We start from the raw sequence: 24,141 nt of genomic DNA on the forward strand, positions 1-24,141 counted from the left end.
GTTGTCCGCTGGGCCCGCGCTGTCGTCCAGGACGGCGCGTATAGACTCAACCAAAGTCAGTTGTCAACAAAGTCATCCGTTCTGCGAAACGGGAGTTGATGATCTTGTCTCAACAGCTAAAATTAACACTTCTACTCATTCTAATTGGAAGAAGAGTCGTAAAATTGCGAGAAGGTTTTCACTGGATATAGCGCCAGTAAAGCACATTAATAGTTCCGTTATTGCTCAGCCGACGATTGTTGCAAATGAGCTTGATTGCCACTTCTTGCCCATTAGCTCCGTCCCTTCGTCACTCTGTGGCAGCGGGCCCCGATGGTATGCAATACAAGATGATCTGTTATCCCCCATCCTGTACAATAAAGTATTTGTGCGGTATTTATAATAATGTATGGGATACTGTATGGTGGAAGAATGTTAAGGGGTAACTGCGGTGTTATTACACAACGTAGACTACTGCGCTACACAGAAGACCGCCCCACAGAGACCAGAAACAAACGGCACTTCGACTGAGGATTTTCGCAACGTTACGGTACCTTGTCGAGTCTGCGACCTTCTTGACCGCAAGATTAACCTTGCATCATGTGATCTTGGGAATATAATCGGTAGTACCCGGCCCCTTTAATCAACAAAGCGCGTATAGGAAAAGTGATATTTTATCCCGATTGCAACTTGTCACTATTCTACCACAGTTTCGTGTGGTGCCGCATCTTTCATGCCACCACGACGCCTCGAGGCTGTCTTAAGCCATATTCATAGTTGTCTTTCATGGGATCATCACTTCCCGATGGGGCCGATATGAGGCAGCTCCCATTAGCCTATACGAGGCAGCTCCTATTGGCCCATACGAGGCAGCTTCCATTGGTCCACACAAGGCAGCTATCATTGGCCTATACGAGGCAACTCCCATTGGCCTATACGAGGCAGCTCCTATTTATATAAACCGAAACCAATTCATATATATCCTACACTTGAAACAATCCAGCGATGCCACGATCATCATGTTACCTTGTGATCTGTTCCATATATCTACCACCCTAGTTCCAAACCAGTATTTACCCAGGTCTTCCCTGAGCCTAAACGATTCTCCCCTTGTTCAACACCGACTGCAGCCTGCGACTGACGGTGCATGATCCTAGGTTTCCAAACACGGCTTTAAGCTCCCTATTACGATCCAGTGTTACTTACTAGGAATCTGGTCGTCCACTGCCTCACCAATATGTATCGTATACAGGGGCACCTGTCACCCCAACTGTTTGGATTTATGCCTGGGCTCAGTACACAACACTGTTTTGCTGAGTACTTCGCACATATTGAAGCTTCCCCTCAAGCAGACTTCATCGACCTAGCAGCAGCTTTTGATACAGCAAAAAGAGAAATCATACTGGAACAGCTTGCCGAGCTGGGAATACAAGGGAAATTACTGAAATGGATAGAGGGCTATTTGTCTAATCGAGCAGCATATGTTTTGTTTAATGGTGTTAAAAGCACAGAGAGCAAACACTTTGAACTGGGAACTCCACAAGGAGGGGTTCTCAGCCCCTTGTTGTTCAACGTTCTGATGCATAAACTTATTAAAGATCTTCCAACTAATAATGAAGACACTGTCATTTGTTATGCTGATGATATATGTTTACAGGCTGCCACCGAGCCTAGAATGCAAGTTCTGCTCGACGCTTTTGCTACTAGAGCTGAGGAATGTGGCCTCCTTATCTCTGTACAGAAAACTCGTGCCCTCATTCCATGTGGTATTCCACCACCCAATTATCATATAGATGGGCGAGCACTTGAGAACTGCGAGACTTACAGATACCTTGGTGTCCCCATTAACGACCCTGGGTACCTTTCTTCTCTCAAGAGGAGACTGTGGGAGAGATTAAAGCCCTTGCGGGTCCTTGTTGGTGTCAATCATGGAATTAACATGAGACTTGCTAGAATGTTTTATGTATCATTTATACGCTCTGTGATTGACTACAATGCTCTACATCTCACACTGTATACTGACAAAGAGCTGAAATCTCTTGAAACCTTGCAAAATGAAGCTATGCGTCTCATCCTTGGGGCTCCAAAGTCCACGAGAATAGTTAATATGAGAGCAGAGTTAAAATTACCTACCATAAGTGAGAGAATTTTGTCTATTAGCACAGTTTTCGGCGTGAAGGCATTGAGTAGATCTAGACAACACATGAAGTTTCAAGCTAAACTTTCTAATATGCTGCACTCACCTGAGGTCTATAGAAGAAGAACGAAATCTGATTATGTATTTTGGTTCTACAAGGTAGCCAACTCCATCAAAATATTAAATATGTACCCATATCAATTAATGATTTATCAACCAATTACTCCATGGGATAACTGGGATCTATCAGTTGATTTTGTAAATGCGCCGAAGAAAGATAGTGTGCACTCTACATTATTAAAACAGTTAACACTGAAAAGCATCACTGAAAGTACTCAGAGTATGGGTAACGATGTGTATCAGTGCTATACCGACGGCTCTGTAGAAGAAGGTGGACGATGTACCGGATGTGCATGCAATATATTTGAACAATCTTCTCTCGTACATACAGCAATGAAGCGCGTCAATGACTGGGCAAGTACAACTCAAACCGAACTTGCAGGCATATACCTTGCCACTGAATTTTTAAAAGACAAAGGCAGTGGACTTATATACTGTGACTCGCAGAGTGCACTCCTGGCAATGAACGCACATAGTAGTGACACCCAGAAAATAGTCAGTGATATTCGAATGAATGTTTTAGCTGCTAAAGAAAACAGATTTGAAATTAAATTCCTATGGATACCATCACATGTTGGCATCTCAAGGCATGACACTGTTGATATGCTTGCTAAGTCAGCCTGCAGAAAACCAGTGGTAGAAATTGATATGGGTGTTTCATTAGCAGTGACAAAGAGAATACTTAAACAAATATCTAATGAAGATCTCACCGACCTTATAATTTCACAAAGACCTGAAAAGTTGTAGCATTAAATATTATGATAGATATCGTGAGGAGACATTCACATATGGGACTAATAGAACAAGAACCCGGCAATGTGATGTTATAGTGGCCAGAATACGCCTGGGATATAGACGTATCTGGCAGCTTTCTCAAAACCCAAATGTCGAGTACACAATGTGTCAACTTTGTGAAAGAGAAAACATGCACTCTCTTGAACATTATATTGTAGAATGTCCCATATTGACTGACTTTCGTCCTCCTGGGCTAAGGTATGCTGAACTGTGTAATTTCTATATGAGTACTGGAACACTTGATATATTGGACTTGTACCCAAGATTAACCATGTAATGTATCAATTATACAATGTATGTATGTGATGTAACTATATAACCTGAGCTTGTAAAAGCACCTTAATCACCATAAGTGATTAAGTACTTAATTGCACACTAGTTTCTCTATCAGCTATCTCACCCTGTCAGAGTAAATGAGACAAATGTATGCGAATACATGTGTGTATATATGTATGTATATATGTATATGTACGTATATGTGTGTGTGCATGTATATGTATGTGTATAAAGCATATATGGAAGCTGATCAGAATTACATTTCACCTTTGTAAATGCACACTAATGACACTATGTAAAAGACACATCTAATACTTTATGTAGGGCATACGTAAATCTGCGTATCTATGTATTTACGTATGTAGGTTAGCTTAGCATTTTAAAAGCACCGACTCACCTTCTGTGGTTGAGTGTTCAATAAACCCTTGAACTATATGTTTAACACATCTCTCACCCTGTCCATGGAGGACAGAAGAAAATGTATATATGCTGGTTAGCATTGTAAATGTGTGGCCACGTCTGTGGTAGAAAATAATAATAATAATAATAAAAACTTCCTCACCGTAGACCTTGATTGACATGATGATATAATTCAGTTAATCCCCCAGTGTACTGCAGATTATCTAATCCCCCGGTGTACTGCAGATTATCTAATCCCCCGGTGTACTGCAGATTATCTAATCCCCCGGTGTACTGCAGATTATCTAATCCCCCAGTGTACTGCAGATTATCTAATCCCCCGGTGTACTGCAGATTATCTAATCCCCCAGTGTACTGCAGATTATCTAATCCCCCGGTGTACTGCAGATTATCTAATCCCCCAGTGTACTGCAGATTATCTAATCCCCCGGTGTACTGCAGATTATCTAATCCCCCAGTGTACTGCAGATTATCTAATCCCCCGGTGTACTGCAGATTATCTAATCCCCCAGTGTACTGCAGATTATCTAATCCCCCGGTGTACTGCAGATTATCTAATCCCCCGGTGTACTGCAGATTATCTAATCCCCCAGTGTACTGCAGATTATCTAATCCCCCGGTGTACTGCAGATTATCTAATCCCCCGGTGTACTGCAGATTATCTAATCCCCCAGTGTACTGCAGATTATCTAATCCCCCGGTGTACTGCAGATTATCTAATCCCCCGGTGTACTGCAGATTATCTAATCCCTCAGTGTACTGCAGATTATCTAATCCCCCGGTGTACTGCAGATTATCTAATCCCCCAGTGTACTGCAGATTATCTAATCCCCCGGTGTACTGCAGATTATCTAATCCCCCGGTGTACTGCAGATTATCTAATCCCCCAGTGTACTGCAGATTATCTAATCCCCCGGTGTACTGCAGATTATCTAATCCCCCGGTGTACTGCAGATTATCTAATCCCCCGGTGTACTGCAGATTATCTAATCCCCCAGTGTACTGCAGATTATCTAATCCCCCGGTGTACTGCAGATTATCTAATCCCCCGGTGTACTGCAGATTATCTAATCCCCCGGTGTACTGCAGATTATCTAATCCCCCGGTGTACTGCAGATTATCTAATCCCCCAGTGTACTGCAGATTATCTAATCCCCCGGTGTACTGCAGATTATCTAATCCCCCAGTGTACTGCAGATTATCTAATCCCCCGGTGTACTGCAGATTATCTAATCCCCCGGTGTACTGCAGATTATCTAATCCCCCAGTGTACTGCAGATTATCTAATCCCCCGGTGTACTGGAGATTATCTAATCCCCCAGTGTACTGCAGATTATCTAATCCCCCAGTGTACTGCAGATTATCTAATCCCCCAGTGTACTGCAGATTATCTAATCCCCCGGTGTACTGGAGATTATCTAATCCCCCAGTGTACTGCAGATTATCTAATCCCCCCGGTGTACTGCAGATTATCTAATCCCCCAGTGTACTGCAGATTATCTAATCCCCCAGTGTACTGCAGATTATCTAATCCCCCAGTGTACTGCAGATTATCTAATCCCCCAGTGTACTGCAGATTATCTAATCCCCCAGTGTACTGGAGATTATCTAATCCCCCCAGTGTACTGCAGATTATCTAATCCCCCCAGTGTACTGCAGATTATCTAATCCCCCCAGTGTACTGCAGATTATCTAATCCCCCCAGTGTACTGCAGATTATCTAATCCCCCCAGTATACTACAGATTATCTAATCCACTCAGTGTGCTGCAGATTATCTAATCCAACCCAGTGTACTGCAGATTATCTAATCCCCCATGCTGTATAAAGAGGTCCCTTCACTCAGCGTTGCACTGGGAATATATATACCAATCACTGAGCACTAAATACGATTTCAATCACTGAGTGGGTTTACTACACACTGTGCTGTGAAGAGGATCTGAATCACGCACAGTGCACTAATGAGGATTTAAATGACACAGTTTATGACACAAACAATCACTAAACTTGATGTACAAAAGATTTAAACCAATGGAGAAGATTTAAAACACTCAGTGTAGTATACAAGATTTAAAACAGACACAGTGTGCTTCAGAAGTTATGAAACACACACAGTGTGCTTCAGAAGTTATGAAACACACACAGTGTGCTTCAGAAGTTATGAAACACACACAGTGTGCTTCAGAAGTTATGAAACACACACAGTGTGCTTCAGAAGTTATGAAACACACACAGTGTGCTTCAGAAGTTATGAAACACACACAGTGTGCTTCAGAAGTTATAAAACTCACAGTGTGCTTCAGAAGTTATGAAACACACACAGTGTGCTTCAGAAGTTATGAAACACACACAGTGTGCTTCAGAAGTTATGAAACACACACAGTGTGCTTCAGAAGTTATAAAACTCACAGTGTGCTTCAGAAGTTATGAAACACACACAGTGTACTTCAGAAGTTATGAAACACACACAGTGTGCTTCAGAAGTTATGAAACACACACAGTGTGCTTCAGAAGTTATGAAACACACACAGTGTACTTCAGAAGTTATGAAACACACACAGTGTACTTCAGAAGTTATGAAACACACAGAGTGCTTCAGAAGTTATGAAACACACACAGTGTACTTCAGAAGTTATGAAACACACACAGTGTGCTTCAGAAGTTATGAAACACACACAGTGTACTTCAGAAGTTATGAAACACACACAGTGTACTTCAGAAGTTATGAAACACACAGAGTGCTTCAGAAGTTATGAAACACACACAGTGTACTTCAGAAGTTATGAAACACACACAGTGTGCTTCAGAAGTTATGAAACACACACAGTGTACTTCAGAAGTTATGAAACACACACAGTGTACTTCAGAAGTTATGAAACACACAGAGTGCTTCAGAAGTTATGAAACACACACAGTGTACTTCAGAAGTTATGAAACACACACAGTGTGCTTCAGAAGTTATGAAACACACACAGTGTACTTCAGAAGTTATGAAACACACACGGTGTACTGCAACAACAAAACACTTTAAGACTTCTGTCAACATTGCAACAAAATAATAAAAATATGAGCAAGGTAATTAAGGCAAACGTAATTTTCCATAATGTAATTAAGACTAACGCAATATGCGGTTTCCCTGTTGAGATAAAATATATTTGTTAACATTTTTCTAAGGCCGCATTTGTATGATGGTCTTGGAGGCCAACATTACCCCGGGTGTTAAGTGGTTCTTGGGGGCCAACATTACTCGTGTGATAAGTGGTTCTTGGGGGCCAACATTACTCGTGTGATAAGTGGTTCTTGGGGGCCAACATTACTCGTGGGATAAGTGGTTCTTGGGGGCCAACATTACCCGTGTGTTAAGTGGTTCTTGGGGGCCAACATTACTCGTGGGATAAGTGGTTCTTGGGGGCCAACATTACCCCGTGTGATAAGTGGTTCTTGGAGGCCAACATTACCCCGTGTGATAAGTGGTTCTTGGAGGCCAACATTACCCCGTGTGATAAGTGGTTCTTGGAGGCCAACATTACCCCGTGTGATAAGTGGTTCTTGGGGGCCAACATTACTCGTGGGATAAGTGGTTCTTGGGGGCCAACATTACCCCTGTGTTAAGTGGTTCTTGGGGGCCAACATTACTCGTGGGATAAGTGGTTCTTGGGGGCCAACATTACCCCTGTGTTAAGTGGTTCTTGGGGGCCAACATTACCCCGGGTGTTAAGTGGTTCTTGGGGGCCAACATTACCCCGGGTGTTAAGTGGTTCTTGGGGGCCAACATTACCCCGGGTGTTAAGTGGTTCTTGGGGGCCAACATTACCCCGGGTGTTAAGTGGTTCTTGGGGGCCAACATTACCCCGGGTGTTAAGTGGTTCTTGGAGGCCAACATTACCCCGTGTGTTAAGTGGTTCTTGGGGGCCAACATTACTCGTGGGATAAGTGGTTCTTGGGGGCCAACATTACCCCTGTGTTAAGTGGTTCTTGGGGGCCAACATTACTCGTGGGATAAGTGGTTCTTGGGGGCCAACATTACCCCTGTGTTAAGTGGTTCTTGGGGGCCAACATTACCCCGGGTGTTAAGTGGTTCTTGGGGGCCAACATTACCCCGGGTGTTAAGTGGTTCTTGGGGGCCAACATTACCCCGGGTGTTAAGTGGTTCTTAGGGGCCAACATTACCCCGGGTGTTAAGTGGTTCTTGGGGGCCAACATTACCCCGGGTGTTAAGTGGTTCTTGGGGGCCAACATTACCCCGGGTGTTAAGTGGTTCTTGGGGGCCAACATTACTCGTGTGATAAGTGGTTCTTGGGGGCCAACATTACCCCGGGTGTTAAGTGGTTCTTAGGGGCCAACATTACCCCGGGTGTTAAGTGGTTCTTGGGGGCCAACATTACTCGTGTGATAAGTGGTTCTTGGGGGCCAACATTACCCCGGGTGTTAAGTGGTTCTTGGGGGCCAACATTACCCCGGGTGTTAAGTGGTTCTTAGGGGCCAACATTACCCCGGGTGTTAAGTGGTTCTTGGGGGCCAACATTACTCGTGTGTTAAGTGGTTCTTGGGGGCCAACATTACTCGTGTGTTAAGTGGTTCTTGGGGGCCAACATTACCCCGGGTGTTAAGTGGTTCTTAGGGGCCAACATTACCCCGGGTGTTAAGTGGTTCTTGGGGGCCAACATTACCCCGTGTGTTAAGTGGTTCTTGGGGGCCAACATTACTCGTGTGTTAAGTGGTTCTTGGGGGCCAACATTACCCCGGGTGTTAAGTGGTTCTTAGGGGCCAACATTACCCCGGGTGTTAAGTGGTTCTTGGGGGCCAACATTACTCGTGTGTTAAGTGGTTCTTGGGGGCCAACATTACTCGTGTGATAAGTGGTTCTTGGGGGCCAACATTACCCGGGTGATAAGTGGTTCTTAGGGGCCAATATTACCCCGTGTGTTAAGTGGTTCTTGGGGGCCAATATTACCCGTGTGATAAGTGGTTCTTGGGGGCCAACATTACCCCGTGTGTTAAGTGGTTCTTGGGGGCCAACATTACCCGGGTGATAAGTGGTTCTTGGGGGCCAACATTACCCCGTGTGTTAAGTGGTTCTTAGGGGCCAACATTACCCGGGTGATAAATGGTTCTTGGGGGCCAACATTACCCGTGTGATAAGTGGTTCTTGGGGGCCAACATTACTCGTGTGATAAGTGGTTCTTGGGGGCCAACATTACCCGGGTGATAAGTGGTTCTTAGGGGCCAATATTACCCGTGTGATAAGTGGTTCTTGGGGGCCAACATTACCCGTGTGATAAGTGGTTCTTGGGGGCCAACATTACCCGTGTGATAAGTGGTTCTTGGGGGCCAACATTACCCGTGTGATAAGTGGTTCTTGGGGGCCAACATTACCCGTGTGATAAGTGGTTCTTGGGGGCCAACATTACCCGTGTGATAAGTGGTTCTTGGGGGCCAACATTACCCGTGTGATAAGTGGTTCTTGGGGGCCAACATTACCCCGTGTGTTAAGTGGTTCTTGGGGGCCAACATTACCCGGGTGATAAGTGGTTCTTGGGGGCCAACATTACCCCGTGTGTTAAGTGGTTCTTAGGGGCCAACATTACCCGGGTGATAAGTGGTTCTTGGGGGCCAACATTACCCCGTGTGTTAAGTGGTTCTTAGGGGCCAATATTATCCGTGTGATAAGTGGTTCTTGGGGGCCAACATTACCCCGTGTGTTAAGTGGTTCTTAGGGGCCAATATTACCCGTGTGATAAGTGGTTCTTGGGGGCCAACATTTCCCCGTGTGTTAAGTGGTTCTTAGGGGCCAATATTACCCGTGTGATAAGTGGTTCTTGGGGGCCAACATTACCCCGTGTGATAAGTGGTTCTTGGGGGCCAACATTACCCGTGTGATAAGTGGTTCTTGGGGGCCAACATTACCCGTGTGATAAGTGGTTCTTGGGGGCCAACATTACCCGTGTGATAAGTGGTTCTTGGGGGCCAACATTACCCGTGTGATAAGTGGTTCTTGGGGGCCAACATTACCCCGTGTGTTAAGTGGTTCTTGGGGGCCAACATTACCCGGGTGATAAGTGGTTCTTGGGGGCCAACATTACCCCGTGTGTTAAGTGGTTCTTAGGGGCCAACATTACCCGGGTGATAAATGGTTCTTGGGGGCCAACATTACCCGTGTGATAAGTGGTTCTTGGGGGCCAACATTACCCCGTGTGTTAAGTGGTTCTTAGGGGCCAACATTACCCCGTGTGTTAAGTGGTTCTTAGGGGCCAATATTATCCGTGTGATAAGTGGTTCTTGGGGGCCAACATTACCCCGTGTGATAAGTGGTTCTTAGGGGCCAATATTACCCGTGTGATAAGTGGTTCTTGGGGGCCAACATTACCCCGTGTGTTAAGTGGTTCTTAGGGGCCAATATTATCCGTGTGATAAGTGGTTCTTGGGGGCCAACATTACCCCGTGTGTTAAGTGGTTCTTAGGGGCCAATATTACCCGTGTGATAAGTGGTTCTTGGGGGCCAACATTACCCCGTGTGATAAGTGGTTCTTGGGGGCCAACATTACCCCGTGTGTTAAGTGGTTCTTAGGGGCCAATATTACCCGTGTGATAAGTGGTTCTTGGGGGCCAACATTTCCCCGTGTGTTAAGTGGTTCTTAGGGGCCAATATTACCCGTGTGATAAGTGGTTCTTGGGGGCCAACATTACCCCGTGTGATAAGTGGTTCTTGGGGGGCAACATTACCCCGTGTGTTAAGTGGTTCTTGGGGGCCAACATTACTCGTGTGTTAAGTGGTTCTTGGGGGCCAACATTACCCGGGTGATAAGTGGTTCTTAGGGGCCAATATTACCCGTGTGATAAGTGGTTCTTGGGGGCCAACATTACCCGTGTAAAAAGTCTCTGTCAAAAATTCTTGTTGATTTGGTATGGTATTCATTTATATAAGAAAATATTATATTGATATTTTTATATCAACATTTTCTGTCTCTCTTACACGGCTGTTAATGGAGGCAGTCTTATCACAGGTAACTGTGTATATGTATTTATCACAGGTGAATATGTATGGTCTTTATATTGTCTGTTACCTTAAGAGTTTAAAGTATTCCTTGTTTCATTCACTTGTGCCATTGGAGAGTCGAAATTGGGTCTAAAATATATTGTATTTTATTTTGTATTATTGTATTTTATACAACTTGGGTGAAGGGGTGGATGACCTCCAGATACCTTAGTGGTGCTCTGCGGATGGTTTAAGGTCCCAGTTGAGTACCAGTTAGATACTTCTGAGTACCTTCCTTATGATAGATATCCTTGGCCTGGTTAGCAAGCCTCGTATATTATTGACCCAAATTCGAATCTCCAATTATCCGACCTAAATGTTATTACCGCATGTTGTTGTGGGTTGTTGAGTGTTGTCTTCAGGTCATCTTAGTCTTAAGATTTGTACTGATCAGTCACAGTGAGTGTTGTGCTACTGTGAAACTCACTTCACCCTCTTCTAAACATCTGCCATAACGTACAAAATACAACAGTGTGTGTGTTGCTTTTTCGTCCAACAGATGGCGCTGTTCTTCAAAAAAGTATGTTTTAACCTGTTACAGGTGTGGCATCAATATAGTAGGTATATAAAAACACGCGCGTATTCGAATGCAACGTTGTGTTAAAATTTCAAAGTAATCGGTGAAGAACTTTCGGAGATATATCGATTTTGAACAAAACGAACATTTACATTTTTATTTATATAGATTATTGTTGTATTACAGAGCCATGTTGTATATTATTACCATTGTCTTGTTTAAGTCGGGTCACACGGAGGCCAGGCACTCAAGATCTGTTTTTAACTTTTAGTCTGACGGGTCGTTGCTGCTAACTACCGATATGTAAATGAATCATTGTAATCTGTGTGTCGTTGCATTGCTCTCAACTTCGGAGTTAATATTTGGATTGTACATTGATCGAGAACTATTTGGGAGAAATTACCCAACCATCCAAGTGATGCTAACTACTAATATTTTGGTCACTGTAACAAACATCTGGTAGATTAAATTCTGCATAATTTCAGCCGCATAACCCGTCCTCTTACAAATTATGTCTGAATTTGGCAGATTGCCAGTATAGCTGAAAATGAGCGTAATTTGAAAATGAAAAATAATTGAAAATAAATGCTGGATTTTTTCCAAAACAGCAAGTTAAGGGTTCTCTGGTCGATTAGGAGGGCAGGAAGTTCTCCTAAGGTTTCAAAACGTCATGAAAACCGTTAATTGAAAGTTTCCTCTCCTAAACTAACCGAGTAAGCCGGACGACTCAAAACAGAAAACGGGACAGTACGTGAGCCGATTTCATTTCAAATTACGTCCATTTTTTAGCCATACGAGCGAAAAGCGACGTAATTTTAAGAGGACGGGTTAGTGAGCGGATGATTGCAAGACACATGATAATAAAACAAGAGCTGATGTACCCAAAGAAATCTTCAACAAGAAATTTAATGTAACCAATAAAATTTGGCAGAGTGGACTGCTAGCTGCCGTGGAGTGTGGACGTGTTGCCTGACCTCTCTGGCAGTTGGTGGTTGTTTGCCAGTTTGGCCGGTTGGGGGCGTGTGTGTCTCTGCCTGCCTGGTCAGTGCTGACATGGAATTCAAGATGGGGGTCCCTCTTCCCCCTGTAGTGCGGGCTCAGTGCGGGCCTCGAATTTTCTGGCCGAGCTGGGTACTCGGAGAAGCGCTGGTGTTGTGTGATATGCTTCATGTCCCTGTGATGGACATTTGTGGCGTCGAGTAAGTGACAGCATGTTGGGCGATTGTCAAGTTTACGGAGAAGCTGGCATTTCGGGAATTTCTCCGTCGCTACGAGGGGCGGACCTTACCCCTGCCGGAAGGTGCGGGCACTGTGACCCTTCTCTGATTGGAGTGGTGCCCTCACTTACGTCAGTGTTCATGGGGCACCCTTGGAGTTTGCAGAGGGTCTGCTACGGCGGTACTTCGGCCAGTTTGGCGCTGTTGTTAGTATGCGGTTGCACATGATATCCTCGAGTCCGCTCAAGGGTGTGCGGACGAACATTTACACCCCGGGCATGCGGTTTCGGGCAGACATTCTGTCCTCTGTGAAACTCATGGGATACCACGTTCAGGTATTTTACGCCCGCCAGCCTCTGACGTGTTATCGTTGTGGCCTTTTGGGCCATCAGGCTGTTGGGTGTTCTGCACCTGCCGTTGCGCCCGTGAACCTCTTCAGTGATGAGGATTTCTCGCCGCTTCCTGTGGAGGAAGCATCGGTGGGTGTGAATGTGGACGTTTCTTCGGCTGCGGATGTGCCCCCTGTGTCGACTGTTGCGCCTCCTGTTGTTGTCGCCTCTCCTCCGGAGGTTGTGTCGACACCTGGTGATCGTCCTGCTCCGGCTGTTGTCCCTGGAGTTCCTGTGGTTCTTCCGACTGCCTTATACTTGGATCCCCCGTCTTCCAGTTCATCTGCTGCGTCTGTTCCTGTCCCTGCACCCTCGCCGTCTGTCCCGGCTGTCCTGAGTGCTGGGGTAGATACAGCGCTGCCTCCTGTGCCTGGCCTGGTGTCCCATGTGGTTGAGGATGCTGCAGTTCTACGACGAGCGTCGGTCCGCCCCGCTTGTGGTGCGCGTGTCTCTGAGTCGGCCTCCGGATCTGATGATGTGCAACCAGAGCCTAAGCGTTCCCGGCGTTCTTCTTCTGCATGGGCTGACGTTGGCGATTTCGACGATTGTGGATCTTCCGGCGAAGGTGGGGTGGCTCCAGTTGCGTTGCAATCTACGGTGGTGGCGGAGGTGCATTTGCCTGCGGATGTCGGTGCCGGTGTTTCGGCCTCCCCTTCTGGTGTGGTGTCTGCGGATCCTGATTCGGGTGCGTCGCCTGCGTCGGATGGTTCCGGTTCTTCGTGGGGGTGGTTCGCCCTGCTGAGGTTCGTGGTGAGCGTGGTGACCTGGTGGTGGTGTTGAAAAAGGCTACTCGCTCTGGGGGGTCCGTGCCCCCTTCCTCGTTCCCTGTTTCGTCGGCGGCCGTCTTGTCGCCTCTTCCGTCTCCAGCCGCTTCTTCTGTTTGTCCTGCGGTATCGGTGAGGTGTTACCGTCTCGTCGACCGTCGTCTTCTTCTTCTGTGATGCCAGGCCCGTGGACGTCTTGGCGGCCTGCGTACTGATTGTGCGCTTGTTTGGGTAGTGTTGACTGCCCTTCAGACTATTAGCGTGGCCCGGCCTGGGTTTGTTCTCATTTATGTATTATGTATTGCGATTGTGCTTTCCTTTTGTGTTTGTTGTATATTTACATTTTCTTTATTGTTATATATTATAATTTTTTATTGGTGCCTCTCCGTGTGTGGTTGCGGTGCCGGGAGGCTTAATCTGTTTAATTATGTTCGGGTGTTTGTTGTATAGTTGTTTCTGTACTGTATTCCCCTGTGTTTGTATTTATCATTGTGTTTTGTGGTCGGCCCTTTTCGGCCGGTGTTTTGTGGTTTTGTACTTTTGTAATTTTGTGCTCTTGCGAGTTTGTCATTTTGTACTTTTGTGCTCTGTTTTGTTCTGTTTTGATTTTATTGTATTTATTCGCATGCTTGCGTGTAAAAATAAAAATAAAAAAATTAAAATTGGCAAATAGGTAATTAACATTACTGGAGACTATATCTGGGATACAGTGTTGAATGTTATGGACCTCCAGGTAGCCTAATGAGGTAGACCTGCCTTTGTGAGAGGTATTGCGCACCTGACCAGATACAGGAGTCAGGTAAATGCATTAAACCAAGCAAACGTCAGTAACTGTGACTAAGGAGAAGGAAAGCAGAGGGCAAACATCTTAAGGAAACGAGGAAAAATAAGATGTCAACAGTATGCTACGATGTGACGTGCAGTGGAGGTCTTCAGACCTCACTTAATTTGTGAGAGTCGACGGAGACGGACGGACGTCGTTGCCTCGTGACGAAGAAGGAACTTTGTAGCTCATGATGAAGAACTTCAAGTAGCAGTGGTAGTTGGTGGACGTGTTTCGTCGTCGTTCGAAGCAGCAGTAATATTGAAGAGGCTGCAGAAGCAGCCCGTCCTCCAAACAAAGACCCAAAAATAAAAGGGTCGGTGTAGTGTGTAAAGACCCAAAAGTGTTTCCATGAACCCGCCAAACCCGCTGTTTATGAATGAAAAACGGTTTACACACGACTCACAACTGTTGACGTTCGAACACTTCCGTAACAAGTGCTTCTCTGACGAATTTTGTTCGAACCACAACGCTGTAAATGCTTCACCTCAGCCCGTCCTCCAAACAAAGATCCAAAAGTGATTCCATGCACCCGCTAAACCCCCTGTTTATGAATGAAAAGCGGTTTACACACGACTCACAACTGCTGACGTTCGAACATATCCGGAACAAGTGTTTCACTGACGAATTTTGTTCGAATCGCAACGCTATAAATGCTTCACCTACGTACTACAAATACAAATAATCGCCAACATAACCTAAACACCTAACCTAACCTAACCTATGCCTATATATGCACAATATGCTAATATATTATAATATTAATTTATACTTGAGAAAATTCCCGTTTTGAATGAACAGCATATTAAAATTTATGAATGCGTCTGTGGGGTCGACCGCTGGATGTAATGGACTTGAGTCGAGGACGGGTTGTTCACCTACGTACTACAAATACAAATAACCGCCAACAGAACCGAAACACCTAACCTATGCCTACATATGCATAATATGCTAATATATTATAATATTAATTTATATTTGAGAAAATTACTATTTTGAATGAACAGCATGTTAAAATTGGTGAATGCGTCTGTGAGGTCGACCGCTGGATGGAATGGACTTGAGTCGAGGACGGGTTGGCAGGGCATTACTTAATTTGAGGACCCATGGATGGCTGGTCCTAGTGGTGGACCTCAGGACGTAATACAGAGTTATATGGACGCCATGATTGTTTGAGGGAGTGCATGAATTCATGTTATGAATGCCGCAGTGTAAGGTGAGAACGTTAATATTTTCTTGTTTGAGTTAATTTATATGCAAGTTGCCTAGCCCAGACGGCGAGAGGGGGCAGGAGGGTGCTGGCGAAGATTAAGCAGCAGCCTAGTGTAATTTATTTGGTGGAGCACTGATATTATAATATTATATAGGCCTGATGCCAGCTTGTTGGACCTGATGATACTATGCTGTTATTTTTCATTCTTTGTATTTTTCATTTTCGTAATAAATGTTTGCCTGTAGGCAACTTGTTTTGCACTTGTCCTGGTGAGATATTTCTAGAAGAGAAAGATAAACAATTGGAAGTCGGTGGACAAGACATAATATCATAAAGGAGAACTAGAAGGTGGTCATCCGAAAGTAAGGAGAGAGAGGGTAAGTCATTGTCGGCTCCGTGGGGTGTGTACTTGTGATAATAGGTCGGTTCTGAGCCCATTCACCATACAGTATGGTGGTTCTGAGCCCATTCACCATACAGTATGGTGGTTCTGAACCCATTCACCATACAGTATGGTGGTTCTGAGTAGATATAATAGAGCCCAGTAGGCTCAGGAACCTGTACACCTGTTGACTGACAGTTGAGAGGCGGGACCAAAGAGCCAGAGCTCAACCCCCGCAAGCACAACTAGGTGAGTACAACAGGAGCTCATGACTGTGTGAGGACATCCTCGCTGGTCTGACCTGTGTTGACCTGCTCGTCGCCTCTCCTAATATTTGGTCATTAATCGTGTTCCAATTATCTTTTCCCAGGATTGTCCGCCGTGATGTCCTAGGTGCAGGCCCGTGCAGGCCGGTGCAGGTTGTATAGTTACCTCCAGAGGCCTTCTTCCTGGTATTATATCATACCGAGAACCCTTAACACCTGTTTTGTAACCTTTTACCCGCTTCAACCGGTCTCATTACGTGTCTCGCCCCGTGACCCTCCGTGTCTCGCCCCGTGACCCTCCGCAGACTACACACCTCCTCCAAACTAGACCACATCTGAAAGGTGCGTCTGAATAGTTAAGACCAGTCTTAGTGCAGAGTACGTCCGGTGCCCAAGACTTTGAGACGTCCTCAAGACTGGATACGAGTGAGGCGGCTGGACGTCTGCCACAGTCCGGTGAGGCTACGCTCAGACTTGCCACACCGGTAAGCCTTAATTGGCTGAGAAACTAACGGCGACCATCCTCGGGGAAATTATAAGCACTGGGCTGGTGGAGAGACGGGCGGTGAGTGGCTGGCCAGCCTGGCCTCACCTGCAGGCAGCTGCTTCCTGAGTCCCGCTTGGTGGTGAGGCAGTGACAGGGAGAGTTTGGGAGGAGGTGAGGGAGGGACATTGTTGTTATTCATCACCAGGGACCTGGTGTGACCCGTGACCCATCACCAGCATGACCCGTGACCCATCACCAACATGACCCGTGACCCATCACCAACATGACCCGTGACCCATCACCAACATGACCCGTGACCCATCGCCAGCATGACCCGTGACCCATCACCAACATGACCCGTGACCCATCACCAACATGACCCGTGACCCATCACCAACATGACCCGTGACCCAACACCAGTATGACCCGTGACCCATCACCAACATGACCCGTGACCCATCACCAGTATGACCCGTGACCCATCACCAACATGACCCGTGACCCATCACCAGTATGACCCGTGACCCATCACCAGTATGACCCGTGACCCATCACCAACATGACCCGTGACCCATCACCAACATGACCCGTGACCCATCACCAACATGACCCGTGACTCATCACCAGTATGACCCGTGACCCATCACCAACATGACCCGTGACCCATCACCAACATGACCCGTGACCCATCACCAACATGACCCGTGACCCATCACCAGTATGACCCGTGACCCATCACCAACATGACCCGTGACCCATCACCAACATGACCCGTGACCCATCACCAGTATGACCCGTGACCCATCACCAACATGACCCGTGACCCATCACCAGCATGACCCGTGACCCATCACCAGTATGACCCGTGACCCATCACCAACATGACCCGTGACCCATCACCAACATGACCCGTGACCCATCACCAACATGACCCGTGACCCATCACCAACATGACCCGTGACCCATCACCAGTATGACCCGTGACCCATCACCAGTATGACCCGTGACCCATCACCAGTATGACCCGTGACCCATCACCAGTATGACCCGTGACCCATCACCAACATGACCCGTGACCCATCACCAACATGACCCGTGACCCATCACCAGTATGACCCGTGACCCATCACCAACATGACCCGTGACCCATCACCAACATGACCCGTGACCCATCATCAGTATGACCCGTGACCCATCACCAGTATGACCCGTGACCCATCACCAACATGACTCGTGATCCATCACCAACATGACCCGTGACCCATCACCAACATGACCCGTGACCCATCACCAACATGACCCGTGACCCATCACCAGTATGACCCGTGACCCATCACCAGTATGACCCGTGACCCCTCACCAGTATGACCCGTGACCCATCACCAGTATGACCCGTACCCATCACCAACATGACCCGTGATCCATCACCAGCATGACCCGTGACCCATCACCAGCATGACCCGTGACCCATCACCAGCATGACCCGTGACCCATCACCAGTATGACCCGTGACCCACCACCAGTATGACCCGTGACCCATCACCAACATGACCCGTGACCCATCACCAACATGACCCGTGACCCATCACCAACATGACCCGTGACCCATCACCAACATGACCCGTGACACATTACCAGCATGACCCGTGACCCATCACCAGTTTGACCCGTGACCCATCACCAACATGACCCGTGACCCATCACCAACATGACCCGTGACCCATCACCAACATGACCCGTGACCCATCACCAGCATGACCCGTGACCCATCACCAACATGACCCTTGACCCATCACCAGCATGACCCTTGACCCATCACCAACATGATCCGTGACCCATCACCAACATGACCCGTGACCCATCACCAACATGACCCGTGACCCATCACCAACATGACCCGTGACCCATCACCAACATGACCCGTGACCCATCACCAGCATGACCCGTGACCCATCACCAACATGACCCTTGACCCATCACCAGCATGACCCTTGACCCATCACCAGCATGACCCGTGACCCATCACCAACATGACCCGTGACCCATCACCAACATGACCCGTGACCCATCACCAACATGACCCTTGACCCATCACCAGCATGACCCGTGACCCATCACCAACATGACCCGTGACCCATCACCAACATGACCCGTGACCCATCACCAGCATGACCCGTGACCCATCACCAGCATGACCCGTGACCCATCACCAACATGACCCGTGACCCATCACCAACATGACCCGTGACCCATCACCAGCATGACCCGTGACCCATCACCAGCATGACCCGTGACCCATCACCAACATGACCCGTGACCCATCACCAACATGACCCGTGACCCATCACCAACATGATCCGTGACCCATCACCAACATGACCCGTGACCCATCACCAATATGACCCGTGACCCATCACCAACATGACCCGTGACCCATCACCAACATGACCCGTGACCCATCACCAGCATGACCCGTGACCCATCACCAACATGACCCTTGACCCATCACCAGCATGACCCTTGACCCATCACCAGCATGACCCTTGACCCATCACCAACATGACCCATGACCCATCACCAACATGACCCGTGACCCATCACCAGCATGACCCTTGACCCATCACCAGCATGACCCTTGACCCATCACCAGCATGACCCTTGACCCATCACCAACATGACCCGTGACCCATCACCAGCATGACCCGTGACCCATCACCAGGGTTGTGGGTGGTGAGGAGTCTGGAGTGACGTCACTGACTGCAGTATTGCCACATAAATAACATAATACCTCCTATATGTCAGTTGCAAAATCAATTAACAGAGATAATGAAACCCACAAGCTCGTTAGCAGGGGGGGGGAGGGAGAGGGAGGGAGGGAGAGGGAGAAGGAGAGGGAGGGAGGAAGGGAGAGGAAGGGAGGGAGGGGGGAAGAGAGGACGAAGGGCTGCTTAGGGAGGACTAAAACAAGAGAGGATAAAGAGGAAACAGTAAAGATGGAAGCAAGAGGGAGATAATGAGAATATAATGAAACAGTGAAGATGGCAAGAGAGGAGAGGCGAGAGGGAACGGAATACAGATAAAAGATATACAGATAAATAGTGATACCCAACAACTGTAGACACCACCATACACCACTGTTGTCACCATACACCGTCACTGTCAATCAGCTAGCAAGAGAGCCAACAAACAGGAGGTTGGGTCGTTAGCCCCGTCTCCCCCACCCCTCTGTGACCCATAATTGCGGCTATCTAACTACCCTGATCCCTGCCAGTAATGGCCGGATGTGCTGGCCAAATCACTCGGTGTATTTGTGACCTCGGTATACATGTATACATAGCCAGCACTCACGTTGAAACACTGGAGACTTGAGTATACTTGTATACATAACCAGTACTCGCATGGATACACTGGAGACTTGAGTATACTTGTATACATAACCAGTACTCGCGTGGATACACTGGAAACTTGAGTATACATGTATACATAACCAACACGCGGGGCATTACAACAAAATTTGGGCATTCCTCCTCTTACAATTGGTATAGTGAAGGTGAGGTGTTGTGATGGTGAGGTGTTGTGATGGTGAGGTGTTGTGATGGTGAGGTGTTGTGAGGGTGAGGTGTTGTGAGGGTGAGGTGTTGTGATGGTGAGGTGTTGTGATGGTGAGGTGTTGTGAGGGTGAGGTGTTGTGATGGTGAGGTGTTGTGATGGTGAGGTGTTGTGAGGGTGAGGTGTTGTGATGGTGAGGTGTTGTGAGGGTGAGGTGTTGTGATGGTGAGGTGTTGTGAGGGTGAGGTGTTGTGATGGTGAGGTGTTGTGAGGGTGAGGTGTTGTGAGGGAGAGGTGTTGTGATGGTGAGGTGTTGTGGAGGTCTTTCGACCATCTCAGACCTTCAACAGCAAGGGTGAATTAAGAACAGTAGAGGAACAGGCAGGGAAGGCAGTTGACGGGCAGGGAAGGTAGTTGACGGGCAGGGAAGGTAGTTGACGGGCAGGGAAGGTAGTTGACGGGCAGGGAAGGTAGTTGACGGGCAGGGAAGGCAGTTGACGGGCAGGGAAGGTAGTTGACGGGCAGGGAAGGTAGTTGACGGGCAGGGAAGGTAGTTGACGGGCAGGGAAGGTAGTTGACGGGCAGGGAAGGCAGTTGACGGGCAGGGAAGGTAGTTGACGAGCAGGGAAGGTAGTTGACGGGCAGGGAAGGTAGTTGACGGGCAGGGAAGGCAGTTGACGGGCAGGGAAGGTAGTTGACGGGCAGGGAAGGCAGTTGACGGGCAGGGAAGGTAGTTGACGGGCAGGGAAGGCAGTTGACGGGCAGGGAAGGTAGTTGACGGGCAGGGAAGGTAGTTGACAGGCAGGGAAGGCAGTTGACGGGCAGGGAAGGCAGTTGACGGGCAGGGAAGGTAGTTGACGGGCAGGAAAGGTAGTTGGCGGGCAGGGAAGGCAGTTGACGGGCAGGGAAGGTAGTTGACGGGCAGGGAAGGCAGTTGACGGGCAAGGAAGGCAGTTGACGGGCAGGGAAGGTAGTTGACGGGCAGGGAAGGTAGTTGACGGGCAGGGAAGGTAGTTGACGGGCAGGGAAGGCAGTTGACGGGCAGGGAAGGCAGTTGACGGGCAGGGAAGGTAGTTGACGGGCAGGGAAGGTAGTTGACGGGCAGGGAAGGCAGTTGACGAGCAGGGAAGGTAGTTGACGGACAGGGAAGGCAGTTGACGGCAGGGAAGGCAGTTGACGGGCAGGGAAGGCAGTTGACGGGCAGGGAAGGTAGTTGACGGACAGGGAAGGCAGTTGACGGCAGGGAAGGCAGTTGACGGACAGAGAAGGCAGTTGACGGCAGGGAAGGCAGTTGACGGCAGGGAAAGACACTCTTGGCGGCGCCTCGACACACGTCACTACACGAAGATAACTCAAGGGAGAGAAGTACAAATGCACATTAAGATATAACTAGAGACAATTGCTTCAAGAGTCAGTAAACATGCAACACGGAGACGCCTCGCACCTCGTATCCACAGTTGCCTAACAAGTCGAATTTTTGTGAAATATTAAATTTTTCAAAATTTATGAAATGATAAAGTTTTGATTGTATTATATATGATTACAATTTGATGTTATTTGAATCAAAACAAACACAAATTTAATAAAACCTAACCTACCTAACCTAAGCTAACATAACTTAAGCTAACATAACCTAAGCTAACATAACTTAAGCTAACATAACTTAAGCTAACATAACTTAAGCTAACATAACCTAAGCTAACATAACCTAACATAATATAACCTAAGCTAAGATAACCTAAGCTAACATAACCTAAGCTAACCTAACCTAACCTAACATAACTAAGCCAGTAATTCATGTTCCAAACGAAATAGATTATTATTGTTAGAAAAGAACCAATCTGGAAAGAAATATTTGAAAATAACGAAAATGTCTTGGCCTCTTAGACAAATCGGACTTTGCATACTAGGCCAAATACTGCGGTTCTAGCTATTAGGCACGACATTCTCCCGTGCGTTGCCTAGAAGTCCGAGTTCAAGCCTTGAGTGCTTTATCGAGGACTTGGGCCTCGCGACACATTGGTGTTTTGTTCTAGACAAATTTATGAAGCGAAGGAGAGTTTGAAGAGCAGCACCTGGTGCTGGACATGTTGGAGGAGGGGGACGAGGAGGAGGACGAGGACGAGGAGAAGGAGGAGGAGGAGGAGGACGAGTAGGAGGAGAAGGAGGACGAGGACGAGGAGGAGGACGAGGACGAGGAGGAGGAGGAGGAGGAGGAGGACGAGGAGGAGGAGAAGGAGGAGGAGGACGAGGAGGAGGAGAAGGAGGAGGAGGAGGAGGAGGAGGAGGAGGACGAGGAATGAGTGTAGTGAAGTAGCCGATTTCTGAATTCTGTCAAAAGATTTGAAGCTTATGCAAAGCCTTACTACATATGTTATCCCTACAACACGACCTGGTAATCAGTTTACAACCAGGTCCCCATTTACTGTTCGGTGAACAGGTGCCAATGATTAAGGATTGGCACCCAGTCAAGCCTCCTTCTCCAGGGTTCTATCCCAAACGAAATATCTGGCGAGGCGCAGGGCTCTTGTGCCACCACAGTGCTCTTGTGTCACCACGGTGCTCTTGTGCCACCACGGTGCTCTTGTGTCACCACGGTGCTCTTGTGTCACCACGGTGCTCTTGTGTCACCACGGTGCTCTTGTGTCACCACGGTGCTCTTGTGTCACCACGGTGCTCTTGTGTCACCACGGTGCTCTTGTGTCACCACGGTGCTCTTGTGTCACCACGGTGCTCTTGTGTCACCACGGTGCTCTTGTGTCACCACGGTGCTCTTGTGTCACCACGGTGCTCTTGTGTCACCACGGTGCTCTTGTGTCACCACGGTGCTCTTGTGTCACCACGGTGCTCTTGTGTCATCACGGTGCTCTTGTGTCATCACGGTGCTCTTGTGTCACCACGGTGCTCTTGTGTCATCACGGTGCTCTTGTGCCACCACGGTGCTCTTGTGTCACCACGGTGCTCTTGTGTCATCACGGTGCTCTTGTGTCACCACGGTGCTCTTGTGTCACCACGGTGCTCTTGTGTCACCACGGTGCTCTTGTGTCACCACGGTGCTCTTGTGTCACCACGGTGCTCTTGTGTCACCACGGGGCTCTTGTGTCATCACGGTGCTCTTGTGTCACCACGGTGCTCTTGTGTCACCACGGGGCTCTTGTGTCACCACGGTGCTCTTGTGTCATCACGGTGCTCTTGTGTCACCACGGTGCTCTTGTGCCACCACGGGACTCTTGTGTCACCATGGGGCTCTTGTGTCATCACGGTGCTCTTGTGCCACCACGGTGCTCTTGTGCCACCACGGGACTCTTGTGTCATCACGGGACTCTTGTGTCATCACGGTGCTCTTGTGTCACCACGGTGCTCTTGTGTCACCACGGGGCTCTTGTGTCACCACGGTGCTCTTGTGCCACCACGGGGCTCTTGTGTCACCACGGTGCTCTTGTGTCACCACGGGGCTCTTGTGTCACCACGGTGCTCTTGTGTCATCACGGTGCTCTTGTGTCACCACGGTGCTCTTGTGTCACCACGGGGCTCTTGTGTCACCACGGTGCTCTTGTGTCACCACGGGGCTCTTGTGTCACCACGGTGCTCTTGTGTCACCACGGTGCTCTTGTGTCACCACGGGGCTCTTGTGTCACCACGGTGCTCTTGTGTCACCACGGTGCTCTTGTGTCACCACGGGGCTCTTGTGTCACCACGGTGCTCTTGTGTCACCACGGGGCTCTTGTGCCACCACGGGGCTCTTGTGTCACCACGGTGCTCTTGTGCCACCA

The 24,141-nt window shown here is 48.0% G+C and overlaps 1 protein-coding gene across 2 annotated transcripts in view; it reads right to left on the reverse strand.

Annotated features, from left to right (window-relative positions):
- The window catches only part of fid (fire dancer), a 223,549-nt gene that overhangs the window by 130,718 nt on the left and 68,690 nt on the right, over positions 1–24,141 (reverse strand). The gene's annotated exons all lie outside the window — the stretch shown is intronic.

The sequence above is a fragment of the Procambarus clarkii genome, chromosome 10, assembly GCF_040958095.1.
Source record: "Procambarus clarkii isolate CNS0578487 chromosome 10, FALCON_Pclarkii_2.0, whole genome shotgun sequence".
Classification (NCBI taxonomy): Eukaryota; Metazoa; Arthropoda; class Malacostraca; order Decapoda; family Cambaridae; genus Procambarus; species Procambarus clarkii.